Below are 21,100 nucleotides of genomic sequence, written 5' to 3' on the forward strand. Positions count from 1 at the left end.
ATGGAAAAAACAAGAACTGGCACTTGGCACTGAGTTAATAAGTTAGTCCCAAAAAATATATAAAAGGCATGCATAACATCCAAAGTTTGACAAGATAATAGCATGAAACCATCAAAAATTATAGATACGTTGGAGACGTATCAATGTTCGTTGGGTGGGCATACCGGGCCGGCTCGACGATGTCGGTGAAGGTGTCTGACTGAGGTACGGGTGCCCCTAACTTGTCGATGAAGACGTGGATCTTGCCGAAGGGGACCCGGTAACCAGATTCGATTGAATCGGCTTCAGGCCCCCACTGCGAGTTGTCGATGTAGTATTATACAGGCGGCTCTTCGTCATGATGCCGACCACATAGCTTCCTGACCCTGGAAGGGCTCCCTTTGAGAACTCAACTCCACCGTGCGCGCCCCCACGATGGGCGCCAACTGTCGTGGTTTTGTCACGGCAAATGTCCTCGTGAAAGGAGTTAGTGAAGGAGCCATCACACCTTGGTGGCGACTCAAAGGGGTTGAGCGGACGCAAGACTCATATTTACCTAGGTTCGGCCCCTCGTGTGGAGGTAAAAGCCTACGTCCTGCTTGTGTATATTGATGGTGGATTCGATTACAAGGAGGGCGTAACTCGCCTGACCTAGCTATCGATGATTTCTAGCTTGATCTATTTGTCCCAGAGACTCGCCTTTATACACAGGTCGAGGCCCCAGGGTTTACAAAGTCCTGGCCACGTTACAAATCGTGGCCTTCCTTATCTCTAAGTCGCCGTGTACCTCAAGCCAAGGAAGACTCCTTGGCGGCTTATCTTCTTTGTCCTTCTTGAACCGCAATCCGGCTCATGGGCCATGGTGGCCTTCTTACAAGATCTCCCAACACGCCCCAGGCCCAACCCAAGGCTTATGTTGGTCACGTATGTATGAGTCGCCACTTTCCTGACCCAGCCCATTAGGGTGGGTCATACCGCAGGTAATATCCCCAACACTCCTCCAGCCATTGGATGCGCGCCCGCTGTCGCCACATAATTTCCTCCCGCAGGCATAGCTCTACCATCCTAGTTTTAGTCGCCTCCTCCTCAGCTGTAGGGAGTGTACGGTGAGGTGCCGTGCGGAGGGACTGCAGATGACGACGGAGAGAGCGCAACTCTTCTATAACCGATCCAAAGATGGACCGGCTCCATCGGTGGAGGTTCCCAGCCATTGTAGCTAGCTTCTGGGATAGCGCCAAGACGGACTGGGCACGACCTCCTGACCGCCAAGCTTCAACAACAACATCGTCAAAACTCGGCTCACGCTCCCACATACACTCATTACGGAACTGCTTCTTTTTTGCCCGTGCACTCGAATCCACCAGATCGGTCTCAAGGAGAATGGGGCTGTGGTCCGATTTAGCTGCTAGCAAGTGTTCTACCATTGAAAATGGGAACAATTTCAACCAGATCGAGGAAGCCAGAGGTCTGTCTAGCCGCACCTGACAGAACTGGCCTCTAGCAACCTTCTTCTCCCAAGTCCAATCAATTCCACGATACACCAAATCAGCAAGGCCCCAGACATCCACATCGTCCCTGAATGCTTTAGTCTGAGCACTATCCCGTTCGTTTGGTCCATGTTGTTCTTCGGGTCTTAAAATCTCATTGAAGTCACCAATGCAAAGCCATGGAAGGGTGATCATCCCCCTCCAACGCTTCATAGTTTCCCATGTCTTCTGCCGGAGGCTTCTAGTGGCCTCCCCATAAAAAAACGACATCCACCATGGATCCTTGCCTGGGGCCGTGACCCAAGTATCCACATGTGTCACATCCCTGGATCCCTAACTAGGTTTTAGCATTGTGCTCATGTTTACATTCATTGCATTCAAGAACTTGAAACAAATTCAAAGCAAGTGGTGAAACAAAACCCCCAAAACCCTAGCCACTTCTCAAAATTCAAGGAAATTCAAAACTTGTTAAAATCAATGAACCCAAAATAGCCTCAATAAAAGTTCAACTTTTTGGACAATTCTTGAAAACAAATTATCAGCGAAGAAAACTATTTTCAAAACACATTTGGCATTTTATTTAAATTCAAAAAGCCACTGAATTCAAGTTTAAATTCTAATTAAAAAACTTTCAAGTTTTCAAAAATGTTGAAAACTTCAGTAATGGTTGGAAATATTCCAACTAATATTTCAGTGTGTTCAAAATAATTTTTGAACTAAGTTTGGAGCCAAAATAAATAACAGAACAATTCAGCTTCAAAACAGAAAACAAAATAGAAAAAAATGGGAAAAGCTTACCTGTCGCTCACCTGGCCCAGCCCAGCTCTCTCTCTGTCGTCTTCCTCCTTGCCAGTGGGCAGAAGGAGGTGGCCGCCGCGTACTCCGGCGCGGCCACGCACCTGTGCGCCTGCCTGGCCGCCACTTTGCGCTGGCACGCGAGGGGATAACCTCCTCACAGCCTCTCCATGCTCGCCCCTCTACTCATTCGCCCCCTCTGCATCATCCTTCTCTGCCGCCATTAGAGCCGAGCCCGAGCTCGAGCTCGCCGTCGTTCTAGCCCACCTCTCCTCCTTCTGAGCCATGCAACAGATCCGTCACAGCTCCCTAAAGCTCCCAAGCTACGAGCCCGACGCCAGGATGCAGTGAATCGAGGAGACGCGGTCGTCTTCTCCCTCGGGTCACTGAAGCTCGTCGCCGGCGTTCTCTCTATAGGCCGTCCCCGAGAAAGCTAGCGCTACCACCGCACTCCCCGTGAGCGTAGCAAGATTTCCCCCAAGTTTCACCCTTCGATCTCTTCCTCTAGCCCTGTTTTCACCGGAGCCTGACGAGATCCGCCGCGGGAGGTCGTCGCTGGTAGCCCTCCGGTGAACGGCTCGTTCATCTGACGCCACGAGTGGCTTCAAGGCGTCGAGTCGGTACTGTAGGAGCTCAGTTTCTTGCGTAACTCCCTCTGTTTCCATGAGCCCAGCGATGCCCAAGCTTCGGCCGCTGCCAAGCTCGTCGCCGGTGCCCTCTCCGGCCAGTTCGTCCTCGGCTAAATGCAAAAATGGACCTGCGGGAGACGTGACGTTCTTCTGGTGCACTCCGCGCAGAGTTTGGCCGCCCGTGCCGCGTTTCCGAGCCTCTCCGTCGTCCTAGAGGTCGCCGGAGGCTCACCGCCGGCGAGAACGACCTCGCCGCCGGTGGATCTGACCCCCTGAGTCTATGACAGGTGGGGCCAGCCTCTGGTTAATTAGTAATAATAAAAATAAAATAAACTTAATTAAATTAACCTAAGCAGTCACTGACAGGTGGGTCCTACCCTGCTAATTCACTAATTAACTTAAATTTAAACTAAAAACTGGCCTGAGTCACTGACCAGTGGGTCCCACTGGTCAGGTTTGACTTTCAACGGCCACTTGTTCCTACTGATGTCATGCTGATGCAATAAAGCTTTTTCTGTTTAAAAATAATTCTAGAATAAGTTCAAAACTTTGGAAATTCATAAAAGTTTGAATATAACTCCAAATTGGACAAATAATATATGAAAAATGATTAGAAAAATTCAAGGAATCTGAATATGTTATTTTCAAACATGTTTGAAAATGTTAACTTCACCAAACATGCAAAATGGTGAATAGGTTAAATTTGATAAATGCTTTGGAGTTGGAATTTGAAATTCATTTGAATTCCACTTCAAATGCCATGACCAAACAATGCCCAATCACAACCAGCAACTCAAGATATCATTCCCATGCATGTTAAAACAAGATGACCTGAGCATCAGGTCGAATCCATTAAAAGGGTATTCGAAAATACCTGGTTTGAAGTGATATTTGAATCTTGATGCAAATCAACTTCAACTTAATAAATGGTAGCTACATTAGCCTACCACCTTTCATCTTCATGCCATGCTCATGCATCATCTTGTTGCATATGATTGATATTGATTGATGTCATTTCTATCGGTATGCTCCGCTCCTCCGGATTCCACCGAATATCCGACTGACAGATATTGTCCCTCTGCTGAGCAACAAGGCAAGCAACCATTTTTATCATCCCGATAAATCCCATATTCTCGCTCCTGCACTTACTTATAGAATTAGGATCAAACTCTTCAAATGCTTTTGCCACGTTAGTTGAACCCACTTCCTTTGCATGACCAGTCTTTGTCATAGTAAATAGCTGAACCTTGCAACCTAGCATACCTGGTAGATGCTTGAGCCATGATGTGCCTTATCCTGCTAAGAATGCTATGCTTAGAGTTGTGTATGCTCTGTCATCTGGGTGATGAACATAATTGTGAGAGTGCGTTCAGTAAGTAAAGGTTGCGTGTTAAACCTGATTTGGTAAAGGTACCGGTGAAAGGCTATGTAAGAATACATGGCGGGTTGTGTCATTGGAACCGTCCTTAGGAACTGAGTTCCGTGTATGTAATCCAATACGAGATACTACCACATGCTGGGCCCTGAAATATGACCCCGCTCGACTTATTAACCGCTTAGTACTCGGTCCAGGAGTTGCAAGTAGTTTCTGGTGTTTATAGTCATGCTGGAGGCCGTGCATAGCGCTGACCTGAGAGGTGGGCTGTGATGCGATAGGAGGTGGCACGGTGTACCAAGTGGCACCCGGATGGTGGGCTTGGGAACCCTGCGCACATCGTTTGGGGCCGTGGCGGAAACCTCGGCCGGACTTCCGTGCGGGTTACCCTTAGATAAGTGATAGTCCTGGACTAAGTATTAGCGTGGTTAACGGTCGTGGCCGACTACCTCGCTGGGCTTCCGCTTGAAGGTTGCCGAGGTGCATGACGTGCACATGGTGATAAGTGGCGAGAGCGTGTGTGAAGAAGTACACCCCTGCAGGGTTATGATCTATTCGAATAGCTGTGTCCGCGGATATGGACTAGTTGGAGACATATATTGTTCATAGATAACTTTAATGGCTACTCATAAAATTGTCAAGATAAGCGTGAGTGTCGTGGACGACATTTCTGTATGGAGACGGAATGATTCTCGATGGAGTATTGTTGTGGTGTGAGTGGACTCATGTGCGAGAAATCAAAGTTGTCAAAACTACTTTAAAATGCAAGTTGTCTAGCCACGAGTCAAATGCTGGCTTTCCGCATGAAACCCCACAACTCCTTTTTGATATATTGCATGAGTAGCTAGCTTATCCTAAAGACTTGCTGAGTACTTTTGTACTCACGTTTTCTTAATAAATTGTTGCAGAGGTTGTTAATGACCCTAATGGAGGGGTCTATATAGACATCGATGACGACGAGTAGCTGGTATCCCAGCTACGATCTGGCCCTAGGATGGGTCTGTAGATAGTCAGGCCATGTGCCTTTGTCTTTCCTTCTGTCTGTACTCACATAGCTTTACTCTTCCGCCGGTTTGTAAGAATTGTGTGTATGACTTGTGATGATGGGTCGTGAGACCCCTACCTTGTAATATTATGTGTGTGGCTCTTCCGAGCCTTCTAAATAAAGTTTGTATGTTTATGGTTATGTTGTGATGCCATCGATGTATCTATACATATCGGTATGCCATGCGTACGTGTGTTGTACTTGATATGTATGGGGTTCGATTACCTAGTCGTAGGCTTTAGTAGCATTCCTTACAGGGAAATGCCCCTTTGTGATCCAACGAGCCATGGTAGTTCGCTACTGCCCCGGACACATTGGTTGACCGGCATGTGTCCTTCTTAGCTGTTGTGTCTGTCTCCTTTGGGGAAATGTCACGCGATGTAATGGAGTCCTTGTAGCTTGCTACGACTCGTCTACATTCTCTGGTGACCGACACCTGCTTTGCTCGGTCATGTATGATTGTCCCTGTGCGGAACTACCGCTTTGGTTTATGACTAGACATGTCGATCCGAGTTCTTTGTCATTGGATTGCTAGCGACACAATTGCATACGCGAGTCAAAAGGCGCAAACGGTCCCGGCTAAGGTAAGGCTATAACCGTGGGGATAACCGTGTGTGAGATCACAAAGAGATGCGATCTGTTACATGCTGGATTTCTATGGCTTAGGATCGGGGTCCCGACAGCGTTGGTATCAGAGCCTGACTGACTGTAGGATTACTAAGCCAAACTGGTCGAAGTTGAGTCTAGAATTGCTTTAGTTATATATAAGGGAATTGTTTGTGGAAGGGAACGTATGACTCTTGTTCTCTTCTCAAGTTATTCTATTCTGGTCATCCTCGTCTTTTCTGTGGGGATTAAGGACTAGGTTACTTACATTCTCTTAGGCTCGTGTTTCTGATCGGTAGACTATAGGACAATAGGTCGAGAGTTATTTCGGGTTTCTTTTATCCCTAGGAAAAGGAAGTTAGTTTTGATGATCAGAGAATTGAACTTGATAGTTGAGTGATTACACTATCCTATCTTTATGGGTTCTCTCAAAATTGTTTTTCAGCATTTAGAGCCGTTATGCTGCCCAATTTTGTCTTCAGAGCTCTAATGCTTTTGCATTACTCTCTATTTTCAGATGCCTGGCCGTCCTTCTCGTCAGGTGGTTTGTCTGACTAGGTGCATGGATGTGCCGGGTCATACGGCCATGCTAGTCAGGATGATGTCAGTGTCCGGTTACCGCTCGTACCCAGAGTACAGAATGGAGGAGCAGTACCGGGATTCTAATCAGAGCCAGTACCTTTGCACTGTTAGGGTATTCCCAGATTACCCTGGAGCTGAGGAGCCAATCCATTGGTCTTATGGATTGGGAGTCACTGTTGACATGACAGTACAAGATGCTGCCTATTCAATGCTGACCATCATGAGGGCTAGACATGCACTGCTGCAGAATTCCGAGTTCTCCTATGTTCCTGCCTCTCAGCCAGGTGAAGAAGGATACCTCAGTGGGGTCTACATTGATTCCTCTATGGAGGATCCGCTGCTGCAGTCCACTGCTGAGATGCTAGAGAATAGAGACAGCGATGCTCGTGCCCTTCGTATGGAGCTCTATGCTACACGTGCCCGTCTGTGGACGGCTTTGACGCAGCTGGCACCTGTAGTCCAGACAGGGTATGGAGATATGGAGATTCTGAACCCTGTTAGAAACCATCTTCCGGCTCATGTTGATTGGCCTGCTATAGGAGGAGTCACCCCTCTTCAGGGACCTCTACTACCACCAGTCAGGGGTCCAAGGCCACATCCGTGTCCTTACGGATCCCAGGGATCTCAGGCTGGAGTATTTCCTGATCCGCAGGTTGAGCTTCGAGGCCATGGAGGCAATCTTTATGAGATATTCTATGCGGATGCCTGAACCGTGAGTGGAAGGATAGTATGGTAGTAGTTGTACTTTCACAGTCCTGTGTGACTTGTGAAGTATGCTTGTGTCGTGAAATGAATTCCGAAGGCATAGATTAATAATGTATAGGAAGCTTGGAAGCCTGTGATGAATAGTTCCATATTTTCAGTAGTTTGTTCTTCGGTTAAGGTTGTACTAAACTATGTAATGGTGTATATGAACCATGGTGTATATATAGCAGTTGCTTGTTACCATGCTGTTCGGATATTCATTTCCGCATTCCATGAGTTCAGTGCATTCTTAATCCATAGCTAGTACTGATGATGATATTGGTCTAACTTGTGAGTTTGTTTGTCAGGATGGTGTTCACCAGGTTGAACCGTGCCCCTGCTCATGATCAAGGCGAGGGTAGTCAAGCGTCGCAGGAAGAACGGCCTCACCCGCCCTCTCTGGCGGAAGTTATGCTTGAGGCAGAGAGAAACAAAAGGGAGACCAACCGACTGTTAGAGCGTATTGAGCAAAATACGGCTCGTCAGCCTAGGAATGCTGTAGTCTCCCTCAATGACTTTGTGAAGCTGAATCCTCCAAAGTTCCATCACTCCGTCGATCCCCTCAGCACTGATGATTGGCTGTGCAGTATCTCACGTAAGATTCAATGTGCGAATGTTTCTGAGGCCGACAAGGTGACCTTTGCGGCGTACTTTCTGGAAGGACCCGCCAATCTGTGGTGGGAGAACTTTGAAGCTATGCGTCCTGCTGAACCAGCAGCTACATGGGCAGACTTTAGTGCAGCCTTCCATCTGCACCATATTCCAGAGGGCCTGATGGACATCAAGAGAGAGGAGTTCTGTGCATTCACCCAGGGAAAGTTGACCGTGGATGCCTATAGCCGCGAGTTCGGTAACCTCGCCCGCTATGCAACAGGGGAGGTGTCTACTGATGCCAAGAAGCAAGAAAGATTCCATAAGGGTCTGAGCCCTAGGCTTTGTCGTGACTTGCGCCTCCACGAATGTACAAGCTTCGAAGCCCTGGCCAACAAGGCGATCAGTGCCGAGATTGGTCATACCGACTATGAAGCCACAAAGAAGCACTCCCGTGACTTTGGCTCGTCATCTGGTTCCGCGTTTCCAAAATGCAGGTTGTGGGTTCCAAACAGTTCTCTGCCGCTAAGATACACTCCGAGGCCATCCTATGTGGCGCCTCAGACGAATCAGACCAACCATCCAGCAAAAACCTATGGTGGTCTAGCTAATAATGCAGCACCACGTGCCAATCAAGTGATGTGTTACAAGTATGGAGAACCAGGGCACTATTCCCGTGAGTGTCCTCAGAATGTGGGTGCCAAGCAACCCGGAAAGTCCGTTGGGCAAGGCAAGTTGGGCAAAGCTTACTATGTGAAGCCAACTCCTGCACGTGGCCGTGTGAACTATGTTTCAGCAGAAGAAGCTGCAGAGGATCCCGACGTCATACTGGGTACGCTCCTTGTTAATCATCACCCAACGTCTGTTCTTTTTAACACTGGGTCTTCTCATTCCTTCATTTCAGAAAGTTATGCACAGTTGCATAACATGTCCTTCTTTGATATGCCAATCCCATTGGTTGTCCAAACCCCTGGTAGTAAGTGGCAAACCTCCAGGATAACCTATGACAATGAAATTCTAGTAGACAGGCTAGTTTTTCTAGCATCCTTGATAGCCCTGAAATCTTCAGATATCAATATCTTCTTGGGTATGGACTGGATGTCAGCTCACTATGCCAAGATTGATACTCATTCTAGAAATGTTCAGCTTACCCATCCCTCGGGTGAGATAGTCAATGTCTCTACTCGAGTTGCCAAATGCCAACTCTATTCCCTCAATGCCAACCCTCTGCCGGAACTTGAAGACATTCCGGTAGTCCGTGACTTCCGGGATGTTTTTCCAGAGGAACTGCCAGGAATTCCACCTGACAGAGATGTAGAGTTTGTGATAGATCTTCTTCCGGGAACTGTTCCAATAGCCAGAAGACCATATAAGATGGCACCCCTGGAGCTAGCCGAACTTAAGAAGCAACTAGATGAGGCCTTGAATAAAGGTTTCATTCGTCCTAGATCTTCTCCTTGGGCTTGTCCCGTCCTCTTCGTCAAGAAGAAAGACGGAACGGATCGGATGGTTGTAGATTACAGACCAGTTAATCTGGTCACCATAAAGAACAAGTATCCGCTCCCCAGGATCAACGACCTGTATGATCAGCTCGCTGGATCCTCAGTCTTCTAAAAAATGGGTTTGAGGTTGGGATACCATCAAATCAAGATCAAGAACGGGGACATTCCAAAAACGGCTTTTGTCACTCGTTATGGCCAATACCAGTACACCGTCATGTCCTTCGGTTTAACCAATTCCCCAGCCACCTTCTCTCGCTTGATGAATTCAATCTTCTTGGAGTATTTGGATAAATTCGTCGTAGTATACCTCGATGATATTCTCATCTATTCGAAGAACGAACAAGAACATGCCGAGCATCTAAGGCTGGTATTGATGAAACTTCGAGAGCATCGCCTTTATGCCAAGTTTTCAAAATGTGAATTTTGGTTACCAGAAGTGACCTATCTAGGTCACGTAATCTCTGGTAAGGGTATTGCTGTCCATCCCGAGAGAGTTCAAGATGTCCTTGATTGGACTCAACCTAAATCGGTTAAGCAAGTTGGAGTTTTCTTGGTCTAGCGAGCTATTGTTGCCGCTTTGTCGAGAATTTCTACAAGGTTGCAAAGCCTCTAACTAAACTCCTCAAGAAATATAAAAAGTTCGAGTGGACACCACAGTGTGAGCATAGCTTTCAGGAACTGAAAAGACGCCTGACTTCCGCACCTCTGTTGCTACCACCAGATTTTTCTAAGGACTTTGTTATCTATTGCGACGCCTCGCGACAACGATTAGGTTGCATTCTCATGCAAGATCGTCATGTGATAGCATACACATCTCGACAGTTGTGTCCACATGAGGATAATTATCCCACACATGATCTTGAGCTTGCAGTTGTAGTCCATGCACTTAAAACCTGGCGACATTACCTTCTTGGTAATCGTTGCAAAATATTCACTGATCACCAAAGTCTAAAATATATCTTCACCCAGCCGGATTTGAATCTCAAGCAAAGACGGTGGGTTGAGTTGATCACAGATTACGACATAGGGATAACTTACACCCCGGGGAAGGCCAATGTTATGCTAATGCACTAAGTCGTAAGTCTTATTGTAACCATTTGATGCTACAACGAGGTCAACCACATCTCTATGAGGAATTTCGGAAGTTAAATATCCATATTGTTCCTCAAGGATTCCTTTCTACCCTGGTGGCGAAGCCTACTCTCAAGGATCAAATTATAGCTGGCCAGAAACGTGATAAGGGTATATCACGGATCAAGGAGAATATTATTAGCGGAAACGCTAATGAATTCTCCATGAATGATCAAGGTGTTGTGTTCTTCCAGAATCGTCTAGTGGTTCCTAAGAATCCACATCTAAGGCAGTTAATCCTTAAGGAAGCTCATGATTCTCCTCTCACCATTCATCCTGGTAGTACTAAGATGTATCAGGACCTACGCCAGAGGTTTTGGTGGACTAGGATGAAGAGAGAAATTGCTGAGTTCATTGCTAACTACGACGTTTGTCGTCGAGTTAAGGCAGAACATCAAAGGCCTGCTGGCACCCTTCAACCTTTATCTATTCCTGAATGGAAATGGGATAAAGTCAGTATGGATTTCATTACCGGGTTTCCCAAGACCAAGAAAGGAAATAATGCTATCTTTGTGGTCATTGACCGTCTCTCCAAAGTAGCTCATTTTCTTCCAGTTCGTGAGAGTATAACAGCTAGCCAGCTAGCAGAGTTATATATCTCTCGAATAGTGTCTCTTCATGGTGTTCCCGTGGAGATTAACTCAGACCGTGAAAGTATCTTTACTTCTCGCTTCTGGGAATGTTTTCAGAATGCTATGGGGACTCACTTATCTTTTAGCACGGCTTTCCATCCTCAATCAAGTGGTCAAGTAGAAAGAGTGAATCAAGTCCTAGAAGATATGCTCCGAGCTTGGGTTATATCGTTCAGTGTGAATTGGGAGAAGTGCCTTCCATTCGTTGAATTTGCTTATAACAATAGTTATCAATCAAGCCTGGGCAAAGCCCCTTTTGAAGTTCTCTATGGACGAAGATGTCGAAGACCTCTTAATTGGTCAGAAACCGGAGAGAGGCAACTCTTTGGCCCGGATATGATCCAGGATGCAGAAGAGCAGGTTCGCATTATTCGTGAAAAGTTGAAAACAACCCAGTCTCGTCAAAAGAGCCAATATGATCGTCATCATAAGGTTGTGACCTTTGAAGTTGACGAGAAGGCTTACCTTCGGGTTACACCTTTGAAGGGTACCCATCGGTTCGGTATCAAGGGCAAGTTGGCTCCTCGTTAAATTGTTCCTTTTCGCATTCTTGCCAAACGAGGAGAAGTTGCCTACCAGTTGGAACTTCCTCCGCATCTTTCCAAGGTTCATGATGTCTTCCACGTCTCGCAACTCATGCGTTGCTTTTCGGATCCTATCCGTGAAGTGGACCACGAAACGCTTGATCTCAAAGATAACCTTTCATACCGAGAATACCCTATGCGTATTCTTGATCAAGCTGAGCGTACCACTCGACGTCGAAACCTCAAGTTTCTTAAAGTTCAATGGTCAAATCATTCTGAAAAGGAGGCAACATGGGAAAGAGAGGATCATCTCCTACTTGAGTATCCCGTGTTATTCCCGACGACTTCTAAATCTCGGGACGAGATTCTTTTGAGTGGGGGTGAGTTGTCACATCCTTGGATCCCTAACCAGGTTTTAGCATTTTGCTCATGTTTACATTCATTGCATTCAAGAACTTGAAACAAATTCAAAGCAAGTGGTGAAACAAAACCCCCAAAACCCTAGCCACTTCTCAAAATTCAAAGAAATTCAAAACTTGTTAAAATCATTGAACCCAAAATGGCCTCAAGAAAAGTTCAACTTTTCTGATAATTCTTGAAAACAAATTATCACGGAAGAAAACTATTTTCAAAACACATTTGGATTTTATTTAAATTCAAAAAGCCACTGAATTCAAGTTTAAATTTGAATTCAAAAACTTTCAAGTTTTCAAAAATGTTGAAAACTTCAGTAATGGTTGGAAATATTCCAACTAATATTTCAGTGTGTTCAAAATAATTTTTGAACTAAGTTTGGAGCCAAAATAAATAACAAAACAATTCAGCTTCAAAACAGGAAAAAATAGAAAAAATGGGAAAAGCTTACCTATCGCTCACCTGGCCCAGCCCAGCTCTCTCTGTGTCGTCTTCCTCCTCGCCAGTGGGCAGCAGGAGGTGGCCGCCGCGTACTCCGGCGCGGCCATGCACCTCTGCGCGTGCCTGGCCGCCGCTTCGCGCGGGCACGCGAGGGGATAACCTCCCCGCAGCCTCTCCATGCTCGCCCCTCTCCTCATTCGCCCCCTCTGCCTCATCCTTCTGTGGCGCCATTAGAGCCGAGCCCGAGCTCGAGCTCGCCTTCATTCTAGCCCACCTCTCCTCCTTCTGAGCCGTGCAACAGATCTGCCGCAGCTCCCTGAAGCTCCCAAGCTACGAGCCCGACACCAGGATGAAGTGAATCGACGAGACGTGGTCGTCTTCTTCCTCGGGTCACCGAAGCTCGCCGCCGGCGTTCTCTCTCTACACGTCGTCCTCGAGCAAGCTAGCGCTACCACTGCACTCCCAGTGAGCCTAGCAAGATTTCCGCCAAGTTTCCCCCTTCGATCTCTTCTTCTAGCCCTGTTTTCACCGGAGCCCGACGAGATCCGCCGCGGGAGCTCATCGCCCGTAGCCCTCCAGTGAACGGCTCGTCCATCTGAGGCCACCAGTGGCTTTAGGGCGTCGAGTAGGTACCGTAGGAGCTCAATCCCGTGCGTAACTCCCTTTGTTTCCATGAGCCTAGCGATGCCCGAGCTTCGGCCGGTGCCAAACTCGTCACCGGTGCCCTCTCCGGCTAGTTCGTCCTCGGCTAAATTCAAAAATGGACATGCGGGAGACGTGTCGTTCTTCTGGTGCACTCCGCGGAGAGTTTGGCCGCCTGTGCCGCGTTTTCGAGCCTCTCCGCCGTCTTGGAGGTCGCCGGAGGCTCACCGCCGGCGAGAACGACCTCGCCGCCGGTGGATCTGACCCCCTGAGTCTATGACAGGTGGGGCCAACCTCTAGTTAATTAGTAATAATAAAAATAAAATTAACTTAATTAAATTAACCTAAGCAGTCACTGACAGGTGGGTCCTACCTTGCTAATTTACTAATTAACTTAAATTTAAACTAAAAACTGGCCTGAGTCACTGACTAGTGGGTCCCACTGGTCTGGTTTGACTTTCAACGGCCACGTGGACCTGCTGATGTCATGCTGATGCAATAAAGCTTTTTCTATTTAAAAATAATTCCAGAATAAGTTCAAAACTTTGGAAATTCATAAAGTTTGAATATAACTCCAAATTGGACAAATAATATATGAAAAATGATCAGAAAAATCCAAGGAATCTGAATATGTCATTTTCAAACATGTTTCAAAATGTTAACTTCACCAAACATGCAAAATGGTGAAAAGGTTAAATTTGATAAATGCTTTGGAGTTGGAATTTGAAATTCATTTGAATTCCACTTCAAATGCCATGACCAAACAATGCTCAATCACAACCAGCAACTCAATATATCATTCCCATGCATGTTAAAACCAGATGACCTGAGCATCAAGTCGAATCAATTAAAAGGGTATTCGAAAATACCTGGTTTGAAGTGATATTTGAATCTTGATTCAAATCAACTTCAACTTAATAAATGGTAGCTACATTAGCCTACCACATTTCATCTTCATGCCATGCTCATGCGTCATCTTGTTGCATATGATAGATATTGATTGATGTCATTTCTATCGGTAGGCTCCGCTCCTCCGGATTCCACCGAATATCCGACTGACAGATATTGTCCCTCTGCTGAGCAACAAGGCAAGCAAGCATTTTGATCATCCCGATAAATCCCATATTCTCGCTCGTGCACTTACTTATTGCATTAGGATCAAACGCTTCAAATGCTTTTGCCACGTTAGTTGAACCCACTTCCTTTGCATGACCTGTCTTTGTCACAGTAAATAGCTGAACCTTGCAACCTAGCATACCTGGTAGATGCTTGAGCCATGATGTGCCTTATCCTGCTATGCATGCTATGCTTAGAGTTGTGTATGGTTTGTCATCTGGGTGATGAACAGAATTGTGAGAATGCATTCAGTAAGTAAAGGTTGTGTGTTAAACCTAATTTGGTAAAGGTACCGGTGAAAGGCTATGTAGGAGTGCATGGCGGGTTGTTTCATTGGAACCGTCCTTAGGAACTGAGTTCCGTGTATGTAATCCAAGACGAGATACTACCACATGCTGGGCCCTGAAATATGACCCCGCTCGACTTATTAACCGCTTAGTACTCGGTCCAGGAGTTGCAAGTAGTTTCTGGTGTTTATGGTCATGCTGGAGGCCGTGCATAGCGCTGACCTGAGAGGTGGGCTGTGATGCGGTATGCAGTGGCACGGTGTACCAAGTGGCACCCGGATGGTGGGCTTGGAACCCTGCGCACGTCGTTTGGGGCCGTGGCGGAAACCTCGGCCGGACTTCTATGCGGGTTACCCTCAGATAGGCGATAGACCTGGACTAAGTATTAGCGTGGTTAACGGTGGTGGCCGACTCCCTCGCTGGGCTTCCGCTTGAAGGTTGCCGAGGTGCATGACGTGCACATGGCGATAAGTGGCGAGAGCGTGTGTGAAGAAGTACACCCCTGTAGGGTTATGATCTATTCGAATAGCCGTGTCCGCGGATATGGACTACTTGGAGACATATGTTGTTCATAGATAACTTTAATGGCTACTCATAAAATTGTCAAGATAAGTATGAGTGTCGTGGACGGCATTTCCGTATGGAGACGGAATGATTCCACGATGGAGTATTGTTGTGGTGTTAGTGGACTCGTGTGCGAGAAATCAAAGTTGTCAAAACTACTTTAAAATGCAAGTTGTCTAGCCACAAGTCAAATGCTGGCTTTCTGCATGAAACCCAACAACTCCTTTTATATATTGCATGAGTAGCTAGCTTATCCTAAAGACTTGCTGAGTTCTTTTGTACTCACGTTTGCTTAATAAATTGTTGCAGAGGTTGTTAATGACCCTAATGGAGGATTCTACCTAGACATCGACGACGACGAGTTGCTGGTATCCCAGCTACGATCTGGCCCTAGGATGGGTGTGTAGATAGACAGGCCATGTGCCTTTGTCTTTCCTTCTGTCTGTACTCAGACAGCTTTACTCTTCCGCTGGTTTGTAAGAATTGTGTGTATAGCTTGTGATGATGGGTTGTGAGACCCCAACCTTGTAATATTATGTGTGTGGCTCTTCCGAGCCTTCTAAATAAAGTTTGTATGTTTATGGTTATGTTGTGATGCTGTCGATGTATTTATACATATTGGTATGCCATGCGTACGTGTGTTGTACTTGATATGTATGGGGTTCGATTACCTAGCCGTAGGCTTTAGTAGCATTCCTTACAGGGAAATGCCTGTGATCCAACGAGCCATGGTAGTTCACTACTGCTCCGGACACATTGGTTGACCGGCATGTGTCTTTCTTAGCTGCTATGTCTGTCCCCTTTGGGGAAATGTCACGCGATGTAATGGAGTCCTTGTAGCTTGCTACGACTCGTCTACGTTCGCTAGTGACCGACACCTGCTTTGCTGGGTCATGTATGCCTGTCCCTGTGCGAAACTGCCGCTTTGGTTTATGACTAGACATGTCGATCCGGGTTCTTTGTCATTGGATTGCTAGCGACACAATTGCATACGCGAGTCAAAAGGCGCAAACGGTCCCGGCTAAGGTAAGGTTACAGCCGTGGGGATAATCGTGCGTGAGATCGCAAAGAGATGCGATGTGTTACAGGCTGGATTCCTATGGCTTAGGATCATGGTACCGACAACATGATACTCCGAAAATTTCTTAATTGCAACTACAATAGTATTCTTCCAAAAGATACAAATACCGCCACTTCGGCTGCTACTACTGACTCCAAAACTGAAGTCGAAACCTAAAGAGAAACGAAGGCCTTCAACACGGCTCTTGTGCAGCCGAGTTTCCACCATACATAGAATGAAAGGTGAGCTAATCTCCACTAGATCACGGAGTTCACGAACTATCGCAGGGTCTCCTATCCCGCGACAATTCTAGTATAGCGTTTTCATTGGGCCTGGCGGCGCTCCAGCTTGGAGCCTGCCAATTTTTCCATCAACTCTTTGCTCTGCTTCGAGGGAGAGCCATCCTTCTTTACTTTCTTCACATCCTGTGGTGTGATATACGTCGGGGGAGGCGACTGAATGACATCATGGGAAGTGCTCACTACCCCCGACGAAATCATGCTTGGCAGCAGCGTTTAGAGCCACCAAAGCACTCGAAGGCTTGGGTGCCAGGGCACTATCCGCCAGCTCAGTATCCAGATTGCGCCGAGCCCCAGGTTCTTCACGCGTGACGCTCGTCTCGGCCACCGGCTTCGGCAGGCTGGTCACCTCATCATCCTCCCCTCCATCTAGGCCAGTTTTTGTGATGATCTCTTTTGAGGGGGTGAGTTTTGGCGAACTGGATTGCCCCTTCTCGCCTTGCCCCTTCCCCGACCGCCTGATCGACCCCCGCGGGGCCCCATGCATCCGGTTGCTCCGGAGGCGTCTCCTGATGTTTTGCTAGCATCCATCCTCCCCATTGCTTGTGCTTCTCCTCCCAAACACCATCACCGCACACCTCGTGATTGTGACCCATGAGGTTGCAGACCTGGCAGAAATACGGGATCTTCTCATACTTGACTAGGAGCAGCTTCCTCCCATCTCCGGCCACACTAAGGGGTATAACCCTTGTGAGTGGCTTAGTCACCAAGACCCTTGCATGCACCCTCACATAGTCACCTTCAAAGAAGAGGCGAGGCATGAGTTGAGTCTCCTTCACACGGCCAATGCATCGAGCAAGTTGAGCCACCACTTCCGCCTTGCGGTAGAGCTCGGGGATGTTATGTATCTGCTCCCAGACATAGAGACCATAAACATCTACAACTGTAGGTTCCTTCTTGCCATCGTAATCCTCGATCAGCATCCCCATGCCCTGAATAGCCATGGACCTTCGTGAACTACCTTCTTCAAATCACCCAAATAGAACATCTGAAAGATTAAGAGATTTTCGCCAGCCTAGCGGCATTTCGGGACGTTGGCTAGCCTCCAGATTGACTTGAGAGTCTCAAACATTGATGACGAACTAAAAGGTCATGATGTGTTAACTCGGCCGATCACCAGCCATCTCGCATCGGCCTCGAACTTCTTGACTTATTCCTCCCCAACCACTACATCCTCCAACTCATCTTCTTGTAGATCCAGATGTTGCAACATCTCCTCCAAGTTCCTCCCTGTCAAGCCTGCCGAAGATGACGATCCCTCCCGGTTAGCCATCTAGGGTTTAAGACCCGTAGCCCAACCTGAGTAGAGAGAGCAGGAAAAACGATCCGGCCAGCCCCTAGTACCCGCGCACCCACAGTCAGAGGGGCGAGGTGAGAGGGTAGCAATGGCGTGGACCAACGGTAGACGAAGTTCTAGGCGCCGGCGCACTCGCCGCCGCCAGAGACAATAAACCCTAAACGAGAGGGTAAACTTTTTGGTTTTATAGTTACAAATGCTTTTATTTAAGAGAGAGAGGGAGATAGAGCAGTAGTGCAGTAGCCCAACAGCAGCCCAACAACAGCAGCACATCCAGCCCAGTAGAAACATGCGGTGCCTTTCTAGCATGGACACCTGCACTGGCCCCACCTGTCAGCGACCTGCATGCGTTCTTCCTCCTACTGGTCCCCTCCTCTCTCTCTCTCATGGTAAAAGTTTAGCACTCACAGTGTAGTGGCCACGGTGGCAGCCATCCGGGCCCTAGCCTCCCCTATGAAACCCTCTCGGAGTTTGATCCCTCCTTAAGGCTTGTTCGGTTTAGGTGGATTTGAAGGGGATCAAGGGGGATTTAATCCCCTACAAGCCAAAATCCCTGCAAATCCCTTCCAATCCCCGCAGGAATGGGATTAACTTAACTAGGCCTTAGGGTTCCCTCTTCCTTCTCTGCCGTCGCCAGGTGATCCTAGCCTCTTAGATCCACCGCACCGACCCGTCCCGAGAGAGCAGCGAGAACACGTTCGCGTCGGTGTGCCCTCCAGCGACCCCAAGGGAGAGCGACGTGCCCAACAACTGCGCCAAGGTTGTCTCCTTCCACAACATCAGCCGCATCGTTGCAGGATGACAAGACGCAGTAGCTTCTTGCCGGTCTTCTTCCTCGGCAGGATCTCGCTGTCGACTAAATTCGCCGCAACACTTCATCCTTGGATCGTCACCTTCATCAAGCCCGAGCTCGTCGCCGTCAGACGTCACCTCCGGCGGGTGCTACAACCCTGCTATCCTTGTGTAGGCATGCTCGGGGCTTCTCCGTCTCCGGTGGTGCCCATTTCCATTGTCACGCAGTTGTTTTCCCCGCCGTAGTGAGCCGCTCGAGTTTGCATCGCCACCTCTATTTGATGTCGTCGGCGTCGCTTCCATGGACGTCTGGTGTCGAGGGTTGCGTGCGTGTGTGCAGAATCGTTTTGTGAATCGATTTGTGCCCTCTGTCACGCCAATAGGTCATCGGTGCAACTCTAGCGTGACCTTGCCGTCCTCTGCCTCACCGTCGTTGCTTTCTTGCTTGTGTGTGTGTGTGTTGCGTGTGTGTGTTTGTGGGGGCCCCATCTAACCTGTATCGAGACCTCCCTCTGGTCAAACCAGATGTACCGGCCCGGCTGGTTTGACCGCAGCAGCCAAACCAGGGCGACCCAAGTTGTATCCCCTTTGGCCGCGCTTATTAAACCCATCTTTTTGATACTTTTATGTGAGTATGACGTGTTGGCCCCCTGGTTAGTCTCTCACTCTTCGAGCGGGGCACTAGGCCCACACTCGAGTGGTAGTAGCTAGCAGCCCATGTGTGTCCTTAGCTAGTTTTTTTTTCATTTTGTTGTGTGCCTAATTTGGCATGTCTGAGGTGTCCAATTTAGGTAGGTTTTAACTTATCCAATTGTGTGCATTTTTCTTATAGCAACATATGCATATTATATATGTACCGGCCCGGCTGGTTTGACCGCACCAGCCAAACCAGGGCGACCCAAGTTCGATCCCCTTTGGCCGCGCTATTAAACCCATCTTTTTGATATTTTTATGCGAGTATGACGTGTTGGCCCCCTGGTTAGTCTCTCACACTTCGAGCAGGGCACCAGGCCCACACTCGAGTGGTAGTAGCTAGCAGCCCCTGTGTGTCCTTAGCTAGTTTTTTTTCATTTTGTTGTATGCCTAATTTGGCATGTCTGAGGTTTCCAATTTAGGTAGGTTTTAACTTATCCAATTGTGTGCATTTTTCTTATAGCAACATATGCATATTATATATGTTTTCGGGTAGAAAAATCCATAGAATCCGTTTGTGCATTTAGTTTTGTCATTTGAGCAAGTTGATGCGCATGTTATTTTAGGTATGTCGCTCTTTTTATTTTTGCATAATTTAATCCTTGCGCACTTTGGTGAACTTGTCAACATGAACATTGCCCTTTGATGTGTACTAGCCCTTGGTAATTTTGCTTTCCATGAAAACCCATGTTTAGGTGTTGATTTCTTGGTGTCAACATGCTATGAAAAAATTGGTGTTAGTAGGGTCAAATAATTCTAAGTTTGGAATCTGTGTTATTTTATTGCTATGCTTCCATGTAAATTGCCATGAATCTACAATCCCTTTGTGGCTGCTCCCATAGAGTGAATTATAAAGCATGTTATCCTATGTTAGAATGTGTCAATAGTTTTCGAGTATAGGTTTTGCATCCTAGTTAAATTTTCTGTCAAACATGTCAATCTGATAAAACTGTTGTGCCTTAAACCATGTGAATTTTTTCAAAGTCCGAGAATCTGCTTATTTCAAAATGCCATGTTGGGTGGATGCTAGACATGATTATGTGATTTGTTTGATGTTGCTCATGTGGAGTGAATTGTAGTACATCTTGTCCTCTATCATGTTGTTAAATTTCATGCCATAAAAGTCTGTGTAGCATATAGATTCATTGAAGTCATTAACTCATATGTTAATATGCCATCTTGTGAGCTCGTTTGCTATTGATCCATGCTTCCATTCATATTGCTGTTGTCAGATGAATTGTTGTGCATCATGTAGACTCATCTCCATGTCCTTACTGTGCATGATAGCTTCCTGTAGCCGATATTTTTGGTGCGTCCAATATGACATATTGCTGTTTTTGGACAGATTGCTCGCGTAATCGTTTGTTCTTTGTGGGAGTTGTACCCACTTGTTTTGCATGATCTTTAGGTCCATTTCACCTAAAATTTCATTGCCAATCCAATGGCATACTTGGGATACCAAGAAATTTCCCATAGCCTCTCTCAAATTCTGTTTTGCCATCGTTGCATTCTGTACCTTGTCGTGAGTGCCCCGAGAGAGGCATAACTCCGTTTGCAACGTTGTTCATATGTATTTGCATCGTTTTCTCGTGAAGCATTCATTTTTTCCATGTTCATGCATATCCAAATAATTAAACTTGAGGTTCTATCCAGAATGATAATAACTAAATAATCGCATGCGAAAGAGAATTAGTGTAGTACTGCCATGTTCCATTCATACCATGATCATGCATCATTTTTTTTTGAGAATTGTGCCTTAGGTGTGTGTTCATTGGATGTTGTATTTTCTTAAGGTAGTGTTGGGTGACGAGTACGAGTATGAGGATCCCGTCAAGAATATTCCTGAAGAGCAAGAGTTCTATCCCCTAGAAGA

The sequence above is a fragment of the Hordeum vulgare genome, chromosome 3H (genome assembly GCF_904849725.1).
Source record: "Hordeum vulgare subsp. vulgare chromosome 3H, MorexV3_pseudomolecules_assembly, whole genome shotgun sequence".
Taxonomy (NCBI): domain Eukaryota; kingdom Viridiplantae; phylum Streptophyta; class Magnoliopsida; order Poales; family Poaceae; genus Hordeum; species Hordeum vulgare.